Below are 18,415 nucleotides of genomic sequence, written 5' to 3' on the forward strand. Positions count from 1 at the left end.
TCTCTCCTGATGGTCCTACGCTCTTTTCGTTGCGTTTTTTTGAGTTCCTGAGGGTCCAATTAGTCAGGTAAGGGTCATTCGAATCGAGTCTGGGAACAAAAACTTTCGGCTCCATAATCAAAGAAAAAGTAAGGCTAACCCCTTAGTATTTTTGTGCGAAAATTTGATAATTTTGAAAAGTAATGGAATAAATTCTCTCTGGCACTATTCCGACGTAATTTTGCGTGAAAAATCGATTGGGCGAAGTCCCAATACGCTGCGATCAACGCATCGGAAGTTACAGCCAAAAAACGAAAACCTGAAATTTCGACATTTTTCAGCAGGTGCTTTTTCGCTCGCCGTTTCTCTCCTGTTGGTCCTACGCTCTTTTTGCTGCGTTTTTTGAGTTCCTGAGGGTCCAATTAGTCAGGTAAGGGTCAATCGAATCGAATCTGGGATCAAAAACTTTCGGCTCCATAATCAAAGAAAAAGTGAGGCTAACCCCTTAGCATTTTTGTGCGAAAATTTGGTGATTTTGAAAAGTAATGGAATAAATTCTCTCTGGCACTATTCCGACGTAATTTTGCGTGAGAAATCGATTGGGCAAAGTCCCAATACGCTGCGATCAACGCATCGGAAGTTACAGCCAAAAAACGAAAACCTGAAATTTCGACACTTTTCAGCAGGTGTATTTTTCTTCTCAAATTCTCTCCTGTTGATCCCACGCTCTTTTCGCTGCGTTTTCTGAGTTCCTTGGGGTCCAAATGGTCGGAAAAGCGTCATACGAATCAATTCTGAGACGAAAAATTTTTTGGTAAAAAAAAAAGGAAGGTTAACCCTTTGTATTTTTGGCGAAAATTTTTGCGATTTTGAAAAGTGCTGGAATCAATTCTTTCAGGCGCTATTCCGACGTAATTTTGCGAGAAAAATCGATTGGGCGCAGTCGCAATACGCTGCGATCAACGCATCGAAAGTTACAGGCAAAAAACGAAAACCTGAATTTTCGACATTTTTCAGCAGGTGTATTTTTCTTCTCAATATCTCTCCTGTTGATCTTACGCTATTTTCGCTGCGTTTTCTAAGTTCCTTGGGGTCCAAATGGTCGGAAAAGCGTCATACGAATCAATTCTGAGACGAAAAATTTTTTGGTAAAATAAAAAGGAAGGTTAACCCCTTTGTATTTTTGGCAAAAATTTTTGCGATTTTCAAAAGTGCTGTAATCAATTCTTCCAGACACTATTCCGACGTAATTTTGCGAGAGAGATCGATGAGGCGCAGTCCCAATACGCTGCGATCAACGCGTCGAAAGTTACAGCCAAAAAACGAAAACCTGAATTTTCGACATTTTTCAGCAGGTGTATTTTTCTTCTCAATTTCTCTCCTGTTGATCCCACGCTCTTTTCGCTGCGTTTTCTGAGTTCCTTGGGGTCCAAATGGTCGGAAAAGCGTCATACGAATCAATTCTGAGACGAAAAGTTTTTGGTAAAAAAAAAGGAAGGTTAACCCCTTTGTATTTTTGGCGAAAATTTTTGCGATTTTGAAAAGTGCTAGAATCAATTCTTTCAGGCGCTATTCCGACGTAATTTCGCGAGAGAAATCGATTGGGCGCAGTCCCAATACGCTGCGATCAACGCATCGAAAGTTACAGCCAAAAAACGAAAACCTGAATTTTCGACATTTTTCAGCAGGTGTATTTTTCTTCTCAATTTCTCTCCTGTTGATCCCACGCTCTTCTCGCTGCGTTTTCTGAGTTCCTTGGGGTCCAAATGGTCGGGAAAGCGTCATACGAATTAATTCTGAGACGGAAAATTTTATGGCAAAAAAAAAAGGAAGGTTAACCCCTTTGTATTTTTGGCGAAAATTTTTGCGAATTTGAAAAGTGCTGGAATCAATTCTTTCAGGCGCTATTCCGGCGTAATTTTGCGAGAGAAATCGATTGAGCGCAGTCCCAATACGCTGCGATCAACGCATCGAAAGTTACAGCCAAAAAACGAAAACCTGAATTTTCGACATTTTTCAGCAGGTGTATTTTTCTTCTCAATTTCTCTCCTGTTGATCCCACGCTCTTTTCGCTGCGTTTTCTGAGTTCCTTGGGGTCCAAATGGTCGGAGGAGCGTCGAATAAATCGATTCTGAAACAAAAAATTTTTTGGTAAAAAAAAAAGGAAGGTTAACCCCTTTGTATTTTTGGCGAAAATTTTTGCGATTTTGAAAAGTGCTGGAATCAATTCTTTCAGGCGCTATTCCGGCGTAATTTTGCGAAAGAAATCGATTGGGCGCAGTCCCAATACGCTGCGATCAACGCATCGAAAGTTACAGCCAAAAAACGAAAACCTGAATTTTCGACATTTTTCAGCAGGTGTATTTTTCTTCTCAATTTCTCTCCTGTTGATCCCACGCTCTTTTCGCTGCGTTTTCTGAGTTCCTTGGGGTCCAAATGGTCGGGAAAGCGTCATACGAATTAATTCTGAGACGGAAAATTTTATGGCAAAAAAAAAAGGAAGGTTAACCCCTTTGTATTTTTGGCGAAAATTTTTGCGAATTTGAAAAGTGCTGGAATCAATTCTTTCAGGCGCTATTCCGGCGTAATTTTGCGAGAGAAATCGATTGAGCGCAGTCCCAATACGCTGCGATCAACGCATCGAAAGTTACAGCCAAAAAACGAAAACCTGAATTTTCGACATTTTTCAGCAGGTGTATTTTTCTTCTCAATTTCTCTCCTGTTGATCCCACGCTCTTTTCGCTGCGTTTTCTGAGTTCCTTGGGGTCCAAATGGTCGGAAAAGCGTCATACGAATCAATTCTGAGACGAAAAATTTTTTGGTAAAAAAAAAAGGAAGGTTAACCCCTTTGTATTTTTGGCGAAAATTTTTGCGATTTTGAAAAGTGCTGGAATCAATTCTTTCAGGCGCTATTCCGACGTAATTTCGCGAGAGAAATCGATTGGGCGCAGTCCCAATACGCTGCGATCAACGCATCGAAAGTTACAGCCAAAAAACGAAAACCTGAATTTTCGACATTTTTCAGCAGGTGTATTTTTCTTCTCAATTTCTCTCCTGTTGATCCCACGCTCTTTTCGCTGCGTTTTCTGAGTTCCTCGGGGTCCAAATGGTCGGGAAAGCGTCATACGAATTAATTCTGAGACGAAAAATTTTATGGCAAAAAAAAAAGGAAGGTTAACCCCTTTGTATTTTTGGCGAAAATTTTTGCGAATTTGAAAAGTGCTGGAATCAATTCTTTCAGGCGCTATTCCGGCGTAATTTTGCGAGAGAAATCGATTGAGCGCAGTCCCAATACGCTGCGATCAACGCATCGAAAGTTACAGCCAAAAAACGAAAACCTGAATTTTCGACATTTTTCAGCAGGTGTATTTTTCTTCTCAATTTCTCTCCTGTTGATCCCACGCTCTTTTCGCTGCGTTTTCTGAGTTCCTTGGGGTCCAAATGGTCGGGAAAGCGTCATACGAATTAATTCTGAGACGGAAAATTTTATGGCAAAAAAAAAAGGAAGGTTAACCCCTTTGTATTTTTGGCGAAAATTTTTGCGATTTTGAAAAGTGCTGGAATCAATTCTTTCAGGCGCTATTCCGACGTAATTTCGCGAGAGAAATCGATTGGGCGCAGTCCCAATACGCTGCGATCAACGCATCGAAAGTTACAGCCAAAAAACGAAAACCTGAATTTTCGACATTTTTCAGCAGGTGTATTTTTCTTCTCAATTTCTCTCCTGTTGATCCCACGCTCTTTTCGCTGCGTTTTCTGAGTTCCTTGGGGTCCAAATGGTCGGAAAAGCGTCATACGAATCAATTCTGAGACGAAAAATTTTTTGGTAAAAAGAAAAGGAAGGTTAACCCCTTTGTATTTTTGGCGAAAATTTTTGCGATTTTGAAAAGTGCTGGAATCAATTCTTTCAGGCGCTATTCCGACGTAATTTCGCGAGAGAAATCGATTGGGCGCAGTCCCAATACGCTGCGATCAACGCATCGAAAGTTACAGCCAAAAAACGAAAACCTGAATTTTCGACATTTTTCAGCAGGTGTATTTTTCTTCTCAATTTCTCTCCTGTTGATCCCACGCTCTTTTCGCTGCGTTTTCTGAGTTTCTTGGGGTCCAAATGGTCGGGAAAGCGTCATACGAATTAATTCTGAGACGGAAAATTTTATGGCAAAAAAAAAAGGAAGGTTAACCCCTTTGTATTTTTGGCGAAAATTTTTGCGATTTTGAAAAGTGCTGGAATCAATTCTTTCAGGCGCTATTCCGACGTAATTTCGCGAGAGAAATCGATTGGGCGCAGTCCCAATACGCTGCGATCAACGCATCGAAAGTTACAGCCAAAAAACGAAAACCTGAATTTTCGACATTTTTCAGCAGGTGTATTTTTCTTCTCAATTTCTCTCCTGTTGATCCCACGCTCTTTTCGCTGCGTTTTCTGAGTTCCTTGGGGTCCAAATGGTCGGAAAAGCGTCATACGAATCAATTCTGAGACGAAAAATTGTTTGGTAAAAAAAAAAGGAAGGTTAACCCCTTTGTATTTTTGGCGAAAATTTTTGCGATTTTGAAAAGTGCTGGAATCAATTCTTTCAGGCGCTATTCCGACGTAATTTCGCGAGAGAAATCGATTGGGCGCAGTCCCAATACGCTGCGATCAACGCATCGAAAGTTACAGCCAAAAAACGAAAACCTGAATTTTCGACATTTTTCAGCAGGTGTATTTTTCTTCTCAATTTCTCTCCTGTTGATCCCACGCTCTTTTCGCTGCGTTTTCTGAGTTCCTTGGGGTCCAAATGGTCGGAAAAGCGTCATACGAATCAATTCTGAGACGAAAAATTTTTTGGTAAAAAGAAAAGGAAGGTTAACCCCTTTGTATTTTTGGCGAAAATTTTTGCGATTTTGAAAAGTGCTGGAATCAATTCTTTCAGGCGCTATTCCGACGTAATTTCGCGAGAGAAATCGATTGGGCGCAGTCCCAATACGCTGCGATCAACGCATCGAAAGTTACAGCCAAAAAACGAAAACCTGAATTTTCGACATTTTTCAGCAGGTGTATTTTTCTTCTCAATTTCTCTCCTGTTGATCCCACGCTCTTTTCGCTGCGTTTTCTGAGTTTCTTGGGGTCCAAATGGTCGGGAAAGCGTCATACGAATTAATTCTGAGACGGAAAATTTTATGGCAAAAAAAAAAGGAAGGTTAACCCCTTTGTATTTTTGGCGAAAATTTTTGCGATTTTGAAAAGTGCTGGAATCAATTCTTTCAGGCGCTATTCCGACGTAATTTCGCGAGAGAAATCGATTGGGCGCAGTCCCAATACGCTGCGATCAACGCATCGAAAGTTACAGCCAAAAAACGAAAACCTGAATTTTCGACATTTTTCAGCAGGTGTATTTTTCTTCTCAATTTCTCTCCTGTTGATCCCACGCTCTTTTCGCTGCGTTTTCTGAGTTCCTTGGGGTCCAAATGGTCGGAAAAGCGTCATACGAATCAATTCTGAGACGAAAAATTTTTTGGTAAAATAAAAAGGAAGGTTAACCCCTTTGTATTTTTGGCAAAAATTTTTGCGATTTTCAAAAGTGCTGTAATCAATTCTTCCAGACACTATTCCGACGTAATTTTGCGAGAGAGATCGATGAGGCGCAGTCCCAATACGCTGCGATCAACGCGTCGAAAGTTACAGCCAAAAAACGAAAACCTGAATTTTCGACATTTTTCAGCAGGTGTATTTTTCTTCTCAATTTCTCTCCTGTTGATCCCACGCTCTTTTCGCTGCGTTTTCTGAGTTCCTTGGGGTCCAAATGGTCGGAAAAGCGTCATACGAATCAATTCTGAGACGAAAAATTTTTTGGTAAAAAAAAAGGAAGGTTAACCCCTTTGTATTTTTGGCGAAAATTTTTGCGATTTTGAAAAGTGCTGGAATCAATTCTTTCAGGCGCTATTCCGGCGTAATTTTGCGAGAGAAATCGATTGAGCGCAGTCCCAATACGCTGCGATCAACGCATCGAAAGTTACAGCCAAAAAACGAAAACCTGAATTTTCGACATTTTTCAGCAGGTGTATTTTTCTTCTCAATTTCTCTCCTGTTGATCCCACGCTCTTTTCGCTGCGTTTTCTGAGTTCCTTGGGGTCCAAATGGTCGGGAAAGCGTCATACGAATTAATTCTGAGACGGAAAATTTTATGGCAAAAAAAAAAGGAAGGTCAACCCCTTTGTATTTTTGGCGAAAATTTTTGCGAATTTGAAAAGTGCTGGAATCAATTCTTTCAGGCGCTATTCCGGCGTAATTTTGCGAGAGAAATCGATTGAGCGCAGTCCCAATACGCTGCGATCAACGCATCGAAAGTTACAGCCAAAAAACGAAAACCTGAATTTTCGACATTTTTCAGCAGGTGTATTTTTCTTCCCAATTTCTCTCCTGTTGATCCCACGCTCTTTTCGCTGCGTTTTCTGAGTTCCTTGGGGTCCAAATGGTCGGAAAAGCGTCATACGAATCAATTCTGAGACGAAAAATTTTTTGGTAAAAAAAAAAGGAAGGTTAACCCCTTTGTATTTTTGGCGAAAATTTTTGCGATTTTGAAAAGTGCTGGAATCAATTCTTTCAGGCGCTATTCCGGCGTAATTTTGCGAGAGAAATCGATTGAGCGCAGTCCCAATACGCTGCGATCAACGCATCGAAAGTTACAGCCAAAAAACGAAAACCTGAATTTTCGACATTTTTCAGCAGGTGTATTTTTCTTCTCAATTTCTCTCCTGTTGATCCCACGCTCTTTTCGCTGCGTTTTCTGAGTTCCTTGGGGTCCAAATGGTCGGAGGAGCGTCGAATAAATCGATTCTGAAACAAAAAATTTTTTGGTAAAAGAAAAAGGAAGGTTAACCCCTTTGTATTTTTGGCGAAAATTTTTGCGATTTTGAAAAGTGCTGGAATCAATTCTTTCAGGCGCTATTCCGACGTAATTTCGCGAGAGAAATCGATTGGGCGCAGTCCCAATACGCTGCGATCAACGCATCGAAAGTTACAGCCAAAAAACGAAAACCTGAATTTTCGACATTTTTCAGCAGGTGTATTTTTCTTCTCAATTTCTCTCCTGTTGATCCCACGCTCTTTTCGCTGCGTTTTCTGAGTTCCTTGGGGTCCAAATGGTCGGAAAAGCGTCATACGAATCAATTCTGAGACGAAAAGTTTTTGGTAAAAAAAAAGGAAGGTTAACCCCTTTGTATTTTTGGCGAAAATTTTTGCGATTTTGAAAAGTGCTAGAATCAATTCTTTCAGGCGCTATTCCGACGTAATTTCGCGAGAGAAATCGATTGAGCGCAGTCCCAATACGCTGCGATCAACGCATCGAAAGTTACAGCCAAAAAACGAAAACCTGAATTTTCGACATTTTTCAGCAGGTGTATTTTTCTTCTCAATTTCTCTCCTGTTGATCCCACGCTCTTTTCGCTGCGTTTTCTGAGTTCCTTGGGGTCCAAATGGTCGGGAAAGCGTCATACGAATTAATTCTGAGACGGAAAATTTTATGGCAAAAAAAAAAGGAAGGTTAACCCCTTCGTATTTTTGGCGAAAATTTTTGCGATTTTGAAAAGTGCTGAAATCAATTCTTTCAGGCGCTATTCCGGCGTAATTTTGCGAAAAAAATCGATTGGGCGCAGTCCCAATACGCTGTGATCAACGCATCGAAAGTTACGTCCAAAAAACGAAAACCTGAATTTTCGACATTTTTCAGCAGGTGTATTTTTCTTCTCAATTTCTCTCCTGTTGATCCCACGCTCTTTTCGCTGCGTTTTCTGAGTTCCTTGGGGTCCAAATGGTCGGGAAAGCGTCATACGAATTAATTCTGAGACGGAAAATTTTATGGCAAAAAAAAAAGGAAGGTTAACCCCTTTGTATTTTTGGCGAAAATTTTTGCGAATTTGAAAAGTGCTGGAATCAATTCTTTCAGGCGCTATTCCGGCGTAATTTTGCGAGAGAAATCGATTGAGCGCAGTCCCAATACGCTGCGATCAACGCATCGAAAGTTACAGCCAAAAAACGAAAACCTGAATTTTCGACATTTTTCAGCAGGTGTATTTTTCTTCTCAATTTCTCTCCTGTTGATCCCACGCTCTTTTCGCTGCGTTTTCTGAGTTCCTTGGGGTCCAAATGGTCGGAAAAGCGTCATACGAATCAATTCTGAGACGAAAAATTTTTTGGTAAAAAAAAAAGGAAGGTTAACCCCTTTGTATTTTTGGCGAAAATTTTTGCGATTTTGAAGAGTGCTGGAATCAATTCTTTCAGGCGCTATTCCGACGTAATTTCGCGAGAGAAATCGATTGGGCGCAGTCCCAATACGCTGCGATCAACGCATCGAAAGTTACAGCCAAAAAACGAAAACCTGAATTTTCGACATTTTTCAGCAGGTGTATTTTTCTTCTCAATTTCTCTCCTGTTGATCCCACGCTCTTTTCGCTGCGTTTTCTGAGTTCCTTGGGGTCCAAATAGTCGGAAAAGCGTCATACGAATCAATTCCGAGACGAAAAATTGTTTGGTAAAAAAAAAAGGAAGGTTAACCCCTTTGTATTTTTGGCGAAAATTTTTGCGATTTTGAAAAGTGCTGGAATCAATTCTTTCAGGCGCTATTCCGACGTAATTTCGCGAGAGAAATCGATTGGGCGCAGTCCCAATACGCTGCGATCAACGCATCGAAAGTTACAGCCAAAAAACGAAAACCTGAATTTTCGACATTTTTCAGCAGGTGTATTTTTCTTCTCAATTTCTCTCCTGTTGATCCCACGCTCTTTTCGCTGCGTTTTCTGAGTTCCTTGGGGTCCAAATGGTCGGAAAAGCGTCATACGAATCAATTCTGAGACGAAAAATTTTTTGGTAAAAAGAAAAGGAAGGTTAACCCCTTTGTATTTTTGGCGAAAATTTTTGCGATTTTGAAAAGTGCTGGAATCAATTCTTTCAGGCGCTATTCCGACGTAATTTCGCGAGAGAAATCGATTGGGCGCAGTCCCAATACGCTGCGATCAACGCATCGAAAGTTACAGCCAAAAAACGAAAACCTGAATTTTCGACATTTTTCAGCAGGTGTATTTTTCTTCTCAATTTCTCTCCTGTTGATCCCACGCTCTTTTCGCTGCGTTTTCTGAGTTCCTTGGGGTCCAAATGGTCGGAAAAGCGTCATACGAATCAATTCTGAGACGAAAAATTTTTTGGTAAAAAAAAAAGGAAGGTTAACCCCTTTGTATTTTTGGCGAAAATTTTTGCGATTTTGAAGAGTGCTGGAATCAATTCTTTCAGGCGCTATTCCGACGTAATTTCGCGAGAGAAATCGATTGGGCGCAGTCCCAATACGCTGCGATCAACGCATCGAAAGTTACAGCCAAAAAACGAAAACCTGAATTTTCGACATTTTTCAGCAGGTGTATTTTTCTTCTCAATTTCTCTCCTGTTGATCCCACGCTCTTTTCGCTGCGTTTTCTGAGTTCCTTGGGGTCCAAATAGTCGGAAAAGCGTCATACGAATCAATTCCGAGACGAAAAATTGTTTGGTAAAAAAAAAAGGAAGGTTAACCCCTTTGTATTTTTGGCGAAAATTTTTGCGATTTTGAAAAGTGCTGGAATCAATTCTTTCAGGCGCTATTCCGACGTAATTTCGCGAGAGAAATCGATTGGGCGCAGTCCCAATACGCTGCGATCAACGCATCGAAAGTTACAGCCAAAAAACGAAAACCTGAATTTTCGACATTTTTCAGCAGGTGTATTTTTCTTCTCAATTTCTCTCCTGTTGATCCCACGCTCTTTTCGCTGCGTTTTCTGAGTTCCTTGGGGTCCAAATGGTCGGAAAAGCGTCATACGAATCAATTCTGAGACGAAAAATTTTTTGGTAAAAAGAAAAGGAAGGTTAACCCCTTTGTATTTTTGGCGAAAATTTTTGCGATTTTGAAAAGTGCTGGAATCAATTCTTTCAGGCGCTATTCCGACGTAATTTCGCGAGAGAAATCGATTGGGCGCAGTCCCAATACGCTGCGATCAACGCATCGAAAGTTACAGCCAAAAAACGAAAACCTGAATTTTCGACATTTTTCAGCAGGTGTATTTTTCTTCTCAATTTCTCTCCTGTTGATCCCACGCTCTTTTCGCTGCGTTTTCTGAGTTTCTTGGGGTCCAAATGGTCGGGAAAGCGTCATACGAATTAATTCTGAGACGGAAAATTTTATGGCAAAAAAAAAAGGAAGGTTAACCCCTTTGTATTTTTGGCGAAAATTTTTGCGATTTTGAAAAGTGCTGGAATCAATTCTTTCAGGCGCTATTCCGACGTAATTTCGCGAGAGAAATCGATTGGGCGCAGTCCCAATACGCTGCGATCAACGCATCGAAAGTTACAGCCAAAAAACGAAAACCTGAATTTTCGACATTTTTCAGCAGGTGTATTTTTCTTCTCAATTTCTCTCCTGTTGATCCCACGCTCTTTTCGCTGCGTTTTCTGAGTTCCTTGGGGTCCAAATGGTCGGAAAAGCGTCATACGAATTAATTCTGAGACGAAAAATTGTTTGGTAAAAAAAAAAGGAAGGTTAACCCCTTTGTATTTTTGGCGAAAATTTTTGCGATTTTGAAAAGTGCTGGAATCAATTCTTTCAGGCGCTATTCCGACGTAATTTCGCGAGAGAAATCGATTGGGCGCAGTCCCAATACGCTGCGATCAACGCATCGAAAGTTACAGCCAAAAAACGAAAACCTGAATTTTCGACATTTTTCAGCAGGTGTATTTTTCTTCTCAATTTCTCTCCTGTTGATCCCACGCTCTTTTCGCTGCGTTTTCTGAGTTTCTTGGGGTCCAAATGGTCGGAAAAGCGTCATACGAATCAATTCTGAGACGAAAAATTTTCTGGTAAAAAGAAAAGGAAGGTTAACCCCTTTGTATTTTTGGCGAAAATTTTTGCGATTTTGAAAAGTGCTGGAATCAATTCTTTCAGGCGCTATTCCGACGTAATTTCGCGAGAGAAATCGATTGGGCGCAGTCCCAATACGCTGCGATCAACGCATCGAAAGTTACAGCCAAAAAACGAAAACCTGAATTTTCGACATTTTTCAGCAGGTGTATTTTTCTTCTCAATTTCTCTCCTGTTGATCCCACGCTCTTTTCGCTGCGTTTTCTGAGTTTCTTGGGGTCCAAATGGTCGGGAAAGCGTCATACGAATTAATTCTGAGACGGAAAATTTTATGGCAAAAAAAAAAGGAAGGTTAACCCCTTTGTATTTTTGGCGAAAATTTTTGCGATTTTGAAAAGTGCTGGAATCAATTCTTTCAGGCGCTATTCCGACGTAATTTCGCGAGAGAAATCGATTGGGCGCAGTCCCAATACGCTGCGATCAACGCATCGAAAGTTACAGCCAAAAAACGAAAACCTGAATTTTCGACATTTTTCAGCAGGTGTATTTTTCTTCTCAATTTCTCTCCTGTTGATCCCACGCTCTTTTCGCTGCGTTTTCTGAGTTCCTTGGGGTCCAAATGGTCGGAAAAGCGTCATACGAATCAATTCTGAGACGAAAAATTTTTTGGTAAAAAAAAAGGAAGGTTAACCCCTTTGTATTTTTGGCGAAAATTTTTGCGATTTTGAAAAGTGCTGGAATCAATTCTTTCAGGCGCTATTCCGGCGTAATTTTGCGAGAGAAATCGATTGAGCGCAGTCCCAATACGCTGCGATCAACGCATCGAAAGTTACAGCCAAAAAACGAAAACCTGAATTTTCGACATTTTTCAGCAGGTGTATTTTTCTTCTCAATTTCTCTCCTGTTGATCCCACGCTCTTTTCGCTGCGTTTTCTGAGTTCCTTGGGGTCCAAATGGTCGGGAAAGCGTCATACGAATTAATTCTGAGACGGAAAATTTTATGGCAAAAAAAAAAGGAAGGTCAACCCCTTTGTATTTTTGGCGAAAATTTTTGCGAATTTGAAAAGTGCTGGAATCAATTCTTTCAGGCGCTATTCCGGCGTAATTTTGCGAGAGAAATCGATTGAGCGCAGTCCCAATACGCTGCGATCAACGCATCGAAAGTTACAGCCAAAAAACGAAAACCTGAATTTTCGACATTTTTCAGCAGGTGTATTTTTCTTCCCAATTTCTCTCCTGTTGATCCCACGCTCTTTTCGCTGCGTTTTCTGAGTTCCTTGGGGTCCAAATGGTCGGAAAAGCGTCATACGAATCAATTCTGAGACGAAAAATTTTTTGGTAAAAAAAAAAGGAAGGTTAACCCCTTTGTATTTTTGGCGAAAATTTTTGCGATTTTGAAAAGTGCTGGAATCAATTCTTTCAGGCGCTATTCCGGCGTAATTTTGCGAGAGAAATCGATTGAGCGCAGTCCCAATACGCTGCGATCAACGCATCGAAAGTTACAGCCAAAAAACGAAAACCCGAATTTTCGACATTTTTCAGCAGGTGTATTTTTCTTCTCAATTTCTCTCCTGTTGATCCCACGCTCTTTTCGCTGCGTTTTCTGAGTTCCTTGGGGTCCAAATGGTCGGAGGAGCGTCGAATAAATCGATTCTGAAACAAAAAATTTTTTGGTAAAAAAAAAAGGAAGGTTAACCCCTTTGTATTTTTGGCGAAAATTTTTGCGATTTTGAAAAGTGCTGGAATCAATTCTTTCAGGCGCTATTCCGACGTAATTTCGCGAGAGAAATCGATTGGGCGCAGTCCCAATACGCTGCGATCAACGCATCGAAAGTTACAGCCAAAAAACGAAAACCTGAATTTTCGACATTTTTCAGCAGGTGTATTTTTCTTCTCAATTTCTCTCCTGTTGATCCCACGCTCTTTTCGCTGCGTTTTCTGAGTTCCTTGGGGTCCAAATGGTCGGAAAAGCGTCATACGAATCAATTCTGAGACGAAAAATTTTTTGGTAAAAAAAAAGGAAGGTTAACCCCTTTGTATTTTTGGCAAAAATTTTCGGGATTTTCAAAAGTGCTGGAATGAATTCTTTCTGGCACAAGTCCGACGTAGTTTTGCGAGAGAAATCGATTGGGCGCAGTCCCAATACGCTGCGATCAACGCATCGAAAGTTACAGCCAAAAAACGAAAACCTGAATTTTCGACATTTTTCAGCAGGTGTATTTTTCTTCTCAATTTCTCTCCTGTTGATCCCACGCTCTTCTCGCTGCGTTTTCTGAGTTCCTTGGGGTCCAAATGGTCGGGAAAGCGTCATACGAATTAATTCTGAGACGGAAAATTTTATGGCAAAAAAAAAAGGAAGGTTAACTCCTTTGTATTTTTGGCGAAAATTTTTGCGAATTTGAAAAGTGCTGGAATCAATTCTTTCAGGCGCTATTCCGGCGTAATTTTGCGAGAGAAATCGATTGAGCGCAGTCCCAATACGCTGCGATCAACGCATCGAAAGTTACAGCCAAAAAACGAAAACCCGAATTTTCGACATTTTTCAGCAGGTGTATTTTTCTTCTCAATTTCTCTCCTGTTGATCCCACGCTCTTTTCGCTGCGTTTTCTGAGTTCCTTGGGGTCCAAATGGTCGGGAAAGCGTCATACGAATTAATTCTGAGACGGAAAATTTTATGGCAAAAAAAAAGGAAGGTCAACCCCTGTGTATTTTTGGCGAAAATTTTTGCGAATTTGAAAAGTGCTGGAATCAATTCTTTCAGGCGCTATTCCGGCGTAATTTTGCGAGAGAAATCGATTGAGCGCAGTCCCAATACGCTGCGATCAACGCATCGAAAGTTACAGCCAAAAAACGAAAACCTGAATTTTCGACATTTTTCAGCAGGTGTATTTTTCTTCTCAATTTCTCTCCTGTTGATCCCACGCTCTTTTAGCTGCGTTTTCTGAGTTCCTTGGGGTCCAAATGGTCGGGAAAGCGTCATACGAATTAATTCTGAGACGGAAAATTTTATGGCAAAAAAAAAAGGAAGGTTAACCCCTTTGTATTTTTGGCGAAAATTTTTGCGATTTTGAAAAGTGCTGGAATCAATTCTTTCAGGCGCTATTCCGACGTAATTTTGCGAGAGAAATCGATTGGGCGCAGTCCCAATACGCTGCGATCAACGCATCGAAAGTTACAGCCAAAAAACGAAAACCTGAATTTTCGACATTTTTCAGCAGGTGTATTTTTCTTCTCAATATCTCTCCTGTTGATCTTACGCTATTTTCGCTGCGTTTTCTGAGTTCCTTGGAGTCCAAATGGTCGGAAAAGCGTCATACGAATCAATTCTGAGAGGAAAAATTTTTTGTTGAAAAAAAAAGAAGGTTAACCCCTTTGTATTTTTGGCGAAAATTTTTGCGATTTTGAAAAGTGCTGGATTCAATTTTTTCAGGCGCTATTCCGACGTAATTTTGCGAGAGAAATCGATTGGGAGCAGTCCCAATACGCTGCGATCAACGCATCAAAAGGTACAGCCAAAAAACGAAAACCTGAATTTTCGACATTTTTCAGCAGGTGTATTTTTCTTTTCGATTTCTCTCCTGTTGATCCCACGCTCTTTTCGATGCGTTTTCTGAGTTCCTTGAGGTCCAAATGGTCGGGAAAGCGTCATACGAATCAATTCTGAGAGGAAAAATTTTTTGTTGAAAAAAAAAGAAGGTTAACCCCTTTGTATTTTTGGCGAAAATTTTTGCGATTTTGAAAAGTGCTGGATTCAATTTTTTCAGGCGCTATTTCGACGTAATTTTGCGAGAGAAATCGATTGGGTGCAGTCCCAATACGCTGCGATCAACGCATCAAAAGGTACAGCCAAAAAACGAAAACCTGAATTTTCGACATTTTTCAGCAGGTGTATTTTTCTTCTCAATTTCTCTCCTGTTGATCCCACGCTCTTTTCGCTGCGTTTTCTGAGTTCCTTGGGGTCCAAATGGTCGGAAAAGCGTCATACGAATCAATTCTGAGACGAAAAATTTTTTGGTAAAAAAAAAAAGGAAGGTTAACCCTTTTGTATTTTTGGCGAAAATTTTTGTGATTTCGAAAAGTGCTGGAATCAATTCTTTCAGGAGCTATTCCGACTTAATTTTGCGAGAGAATCCGATCGGGCGCAGTCGCAATACGCTGCGGCCAACGCATCTCATGTGAAGGGTAGGACGTGGTAGGGTAGGGTAGGGTAGGGTATAGGGTAGGGTGGGGTGTGGTAGGGTAAGGTAGGGTATGGTATAGGGTGAGTTACTACTATGACCTACTTCAACTCCTACGACTTCCACTACTTTCACTCCTTTTTCTACACCTTTTCCTGATCCCACTCCTGATTCTACTCCTGATTCCACTTCTGATTCTTCTTCTGATCCTACTCCTCATCCTGATCCTGATCCCACTCCTGATCCCGATCCTATTCCTGATCCTACTCCTACTCTATTAAAGATCATATGAATTTCATACTCACAGTGCACAAATCCCCGTCATCCTTGTCCTCCTTTTCTGAGTCCTCTTCCTCGTTCACCTGCATCACCCTCAACCACCACCAACCACCCCCAACGACCACTGCTAACCACCTTTGATTATATCTCGAATACTAATTAATATGTTCAGGATTAGAATACATCAAAAAGATTGTGTAAGAATTTACATAATTTTGTAAGTGACACATTGTAGCAAGAAGATTATGAGTAATTTATAGAACATTCATTAGCACATTGAGAGATACTGAATTCAGGCTTGCGCGAAAAATGCATTGAAATAATTTATCGTAAACATGACAAGTTTGAAATATTTTAGATAAAATATAATTAGAATTGACGTTAAATATTATAAAAATGAACTACTCACCGTGCAGAAATTCTCGTCATCCTTGTCCACCTTGTTCTCCTCGTCTTCCTCGTCCTCCGAGAGTCGCGATTCACCAGGTAGCGGACCTGGAGCGCCGAAACTACGGAGCGCTTGTCCTAGAAGTCGAGTTTCACCAGGTAGCGGACCTGGAGCGCAGGAACCACAGAGCGCTTATCCTAGAAGTCGAGTTTCACCAAGTAGCGGACCTGGAGCGCAGGAACCACAGAGCGCTTATCCTAGAAGTCGAGTTTCACCAGGTAGCGGACCTGGAGCGCCGAAACTACGAACGGCTTGTCCTAGAAGTCGAGTTCCACCAGGTTGCGGACAAGGAGCGCCGAAACTACGGAGCGCTTATCCTAGAGGTCGAGTTTCATCAGGTAGCAGACCTGGAGCGTCGAAACTACGGAGCGCTAGTCCTGGAATTTGAGGTGCACCAGGAAGCGGACTCGGAGCGCAGGATCCAGAAGGTAAAGAACCCGGTACCCAAAATCTGTGGAGCGCGCTTTCCGTACGTCCGCTCTACTGCGCGGTTGTTTCCAGACTGAGGAATTCGGCTAGCTGATTACTGCACAATGATGACGTCAAAAGAAAAAAATTTAGGTTGACATCACTTTCTGAAAATCCGATCATCCAAACTATGGTTTTGAACTATAATACTATGTGTATGATGTATGATGTATCATGCATGATATGACAAGATGTATCACGATATAAGTTTACACATTACAGACAAGAAATACGCACGTATCTTTCCTGCCAATTCAAGCGGCTAGGTCCTTCGATGGTCAGCCTTTGACTAAAGACATATACTCTTCAGTTAACGGATTTGCTAATAACGCTGCCGTTCTGCGACAGTTGGATGATAACAATTTTTGCTCATACCTTTCAAATGTGTGTTAAAATACACTCGAAGTTTTAAGAAGCTTCGTTCTTTCTCTTCCTATCAAAAAAAAAAAATCGCCGACAATCACCTTTTTAGGTTTTCAAATCAGGACACTGCGTTAAATACTGTCTCAAATACGGAGCATCTATTTCATCTTGATCAAAATTAGCGCATCCGTGATGTATCACAGTTACTCTAAATTTTTCTCCAAACGAACACATTTCGAAAAACAATTCTGCTTATCTACCCAACGTAGATACTTCACTTGCGACTAACTAAAACAGCGTTTCGATTCTATGCCTACGAAAATTCAAGATCGAGAGAGCAAATGAGAAGTTTTCGGAATAGTTATGAATAATAATGTTTTAGAATACATAGAGCAGCAGGAGGTCGAGGAGGACGAAGAAGGACGAAGGTGGTCGGTGGTGGTCGGAGGTGGTCGGAGGTGTTCGGAAATGATAGGAGGTGGTCGGCTCTGGTAGGAGGTGGTAGGAGGTAGTAGAAGGTGGTCGATGATGGCGGTAGGAGTCGGCAGGGGGTGGTAGGAGGTGTTTGTAGGTGGCAGGAGGTGGCTGGAGGGTTTGGAGGCGGCTGGAGGGGTAAGGAAGCGTTTGGTGGTGGTTGGAAATGATCGGTGGCGGTCAAGCAGGATGAGGACGACGTGGGATACGACGGCGGCGCGGCGGAGGCGGACGTGGACTAGGTGGACAAGGACGATGGTGGTTCGTGGCGCTCCGAGGTTATTGCGGCGGTTGGCGGTGGACGCGGTTACGCGTCTTCTTACGGGGATGATTGAGCTGATCGACATTTCTAAGTAGCAGTCGACAAGTAGTCTTACGTACTAACTTTGTACTGACTCAATCTCAAGCTTCCACACCGACACTACTTTGGCTGCTACGGATGTCGGTGCGAGCCCGTTAGGTAGAGTCGATAGAACATAACCCTCCTACGCTCCCAGGCCTGCCTGGTCCCACTTGCCCGCCGAAAACTGGTCACAAAAATTTACCCAGGGGCATCCGTCTTTATATTCTTCAGTCATGTTTTCAGTTTCACGCTGACAATGGTACGTTACCAACGTTTTGCACGCGATAGTTGTTGGTTGTGAAGAACTTCTAGGAAAGTGCTGGAATTCTGGGTAAAACAACATTGACTTATTTGTCGTGAATCCATATAGTCGGGGAGCCGACCGCACCATATCTTCCCTCATAGAACATACAGCCAAAATGCCTATGAATCGATGGGGAATATAGTGGTCAATAGGGTGCCAGACTTTATAGACAATGGATCCTGTCCTGAGTGTGAAAAAAAATGTCACTTCCGGTCAGTTTGTTCGAGGTTATCTTCCGTCATCGAACATACGATTGAAACTAGTACCAATCGCTAGAGGAGGTCGGATACTTGAAGAAAACACCGGGTTGCCAACCCCCACCCTGTCCGGGGGGCGGCAGCCACCCCTAAGTGTAGGCATTTTTGGTGCATAACTTCTCTCATCAAACATACGGTTTTTTTTTTTAATTGGAGGTTGAATCTCCCTGAACATGAAAAAACCGGGGTGCCACCCCCCACCCTGTCCGGAAGGGCGGCAGCCACCCCCTAAAGTCGTTCGAGTTTTGGGCCGCAATTTCGATGGCAGCTGTACGAAAATATTTCCGAAAAAAAAACTTTGACGAAAATAAATGTTAAAAAAATGTAGCTCAAGGCTAGCGAATTGCCAAAAAACTAAGTTTCGAAGAAAAATAATAAAAAAAAAATAATAACTCATTCCACTCCGACTCGGAGTCGGAACTATCGACAGTGAAAAGCCACAAAAAAAAAATTCAAAAAAAAA

Source organism: Neodiprion pinetum, chromosome 5 (genome assembly GCF_021155775.2).
Source record: "Neodiprion pinetum isolate iyNeoPine1 chromosome 5, iyNeoPine1.2, whole genome shotgun sequence".
NCBI lineage: Eukaryota > Metazoa > Arthropoda > Insecta > Hymenoptera > Diprionidae > Neodiprion > Neodiprion pinetum.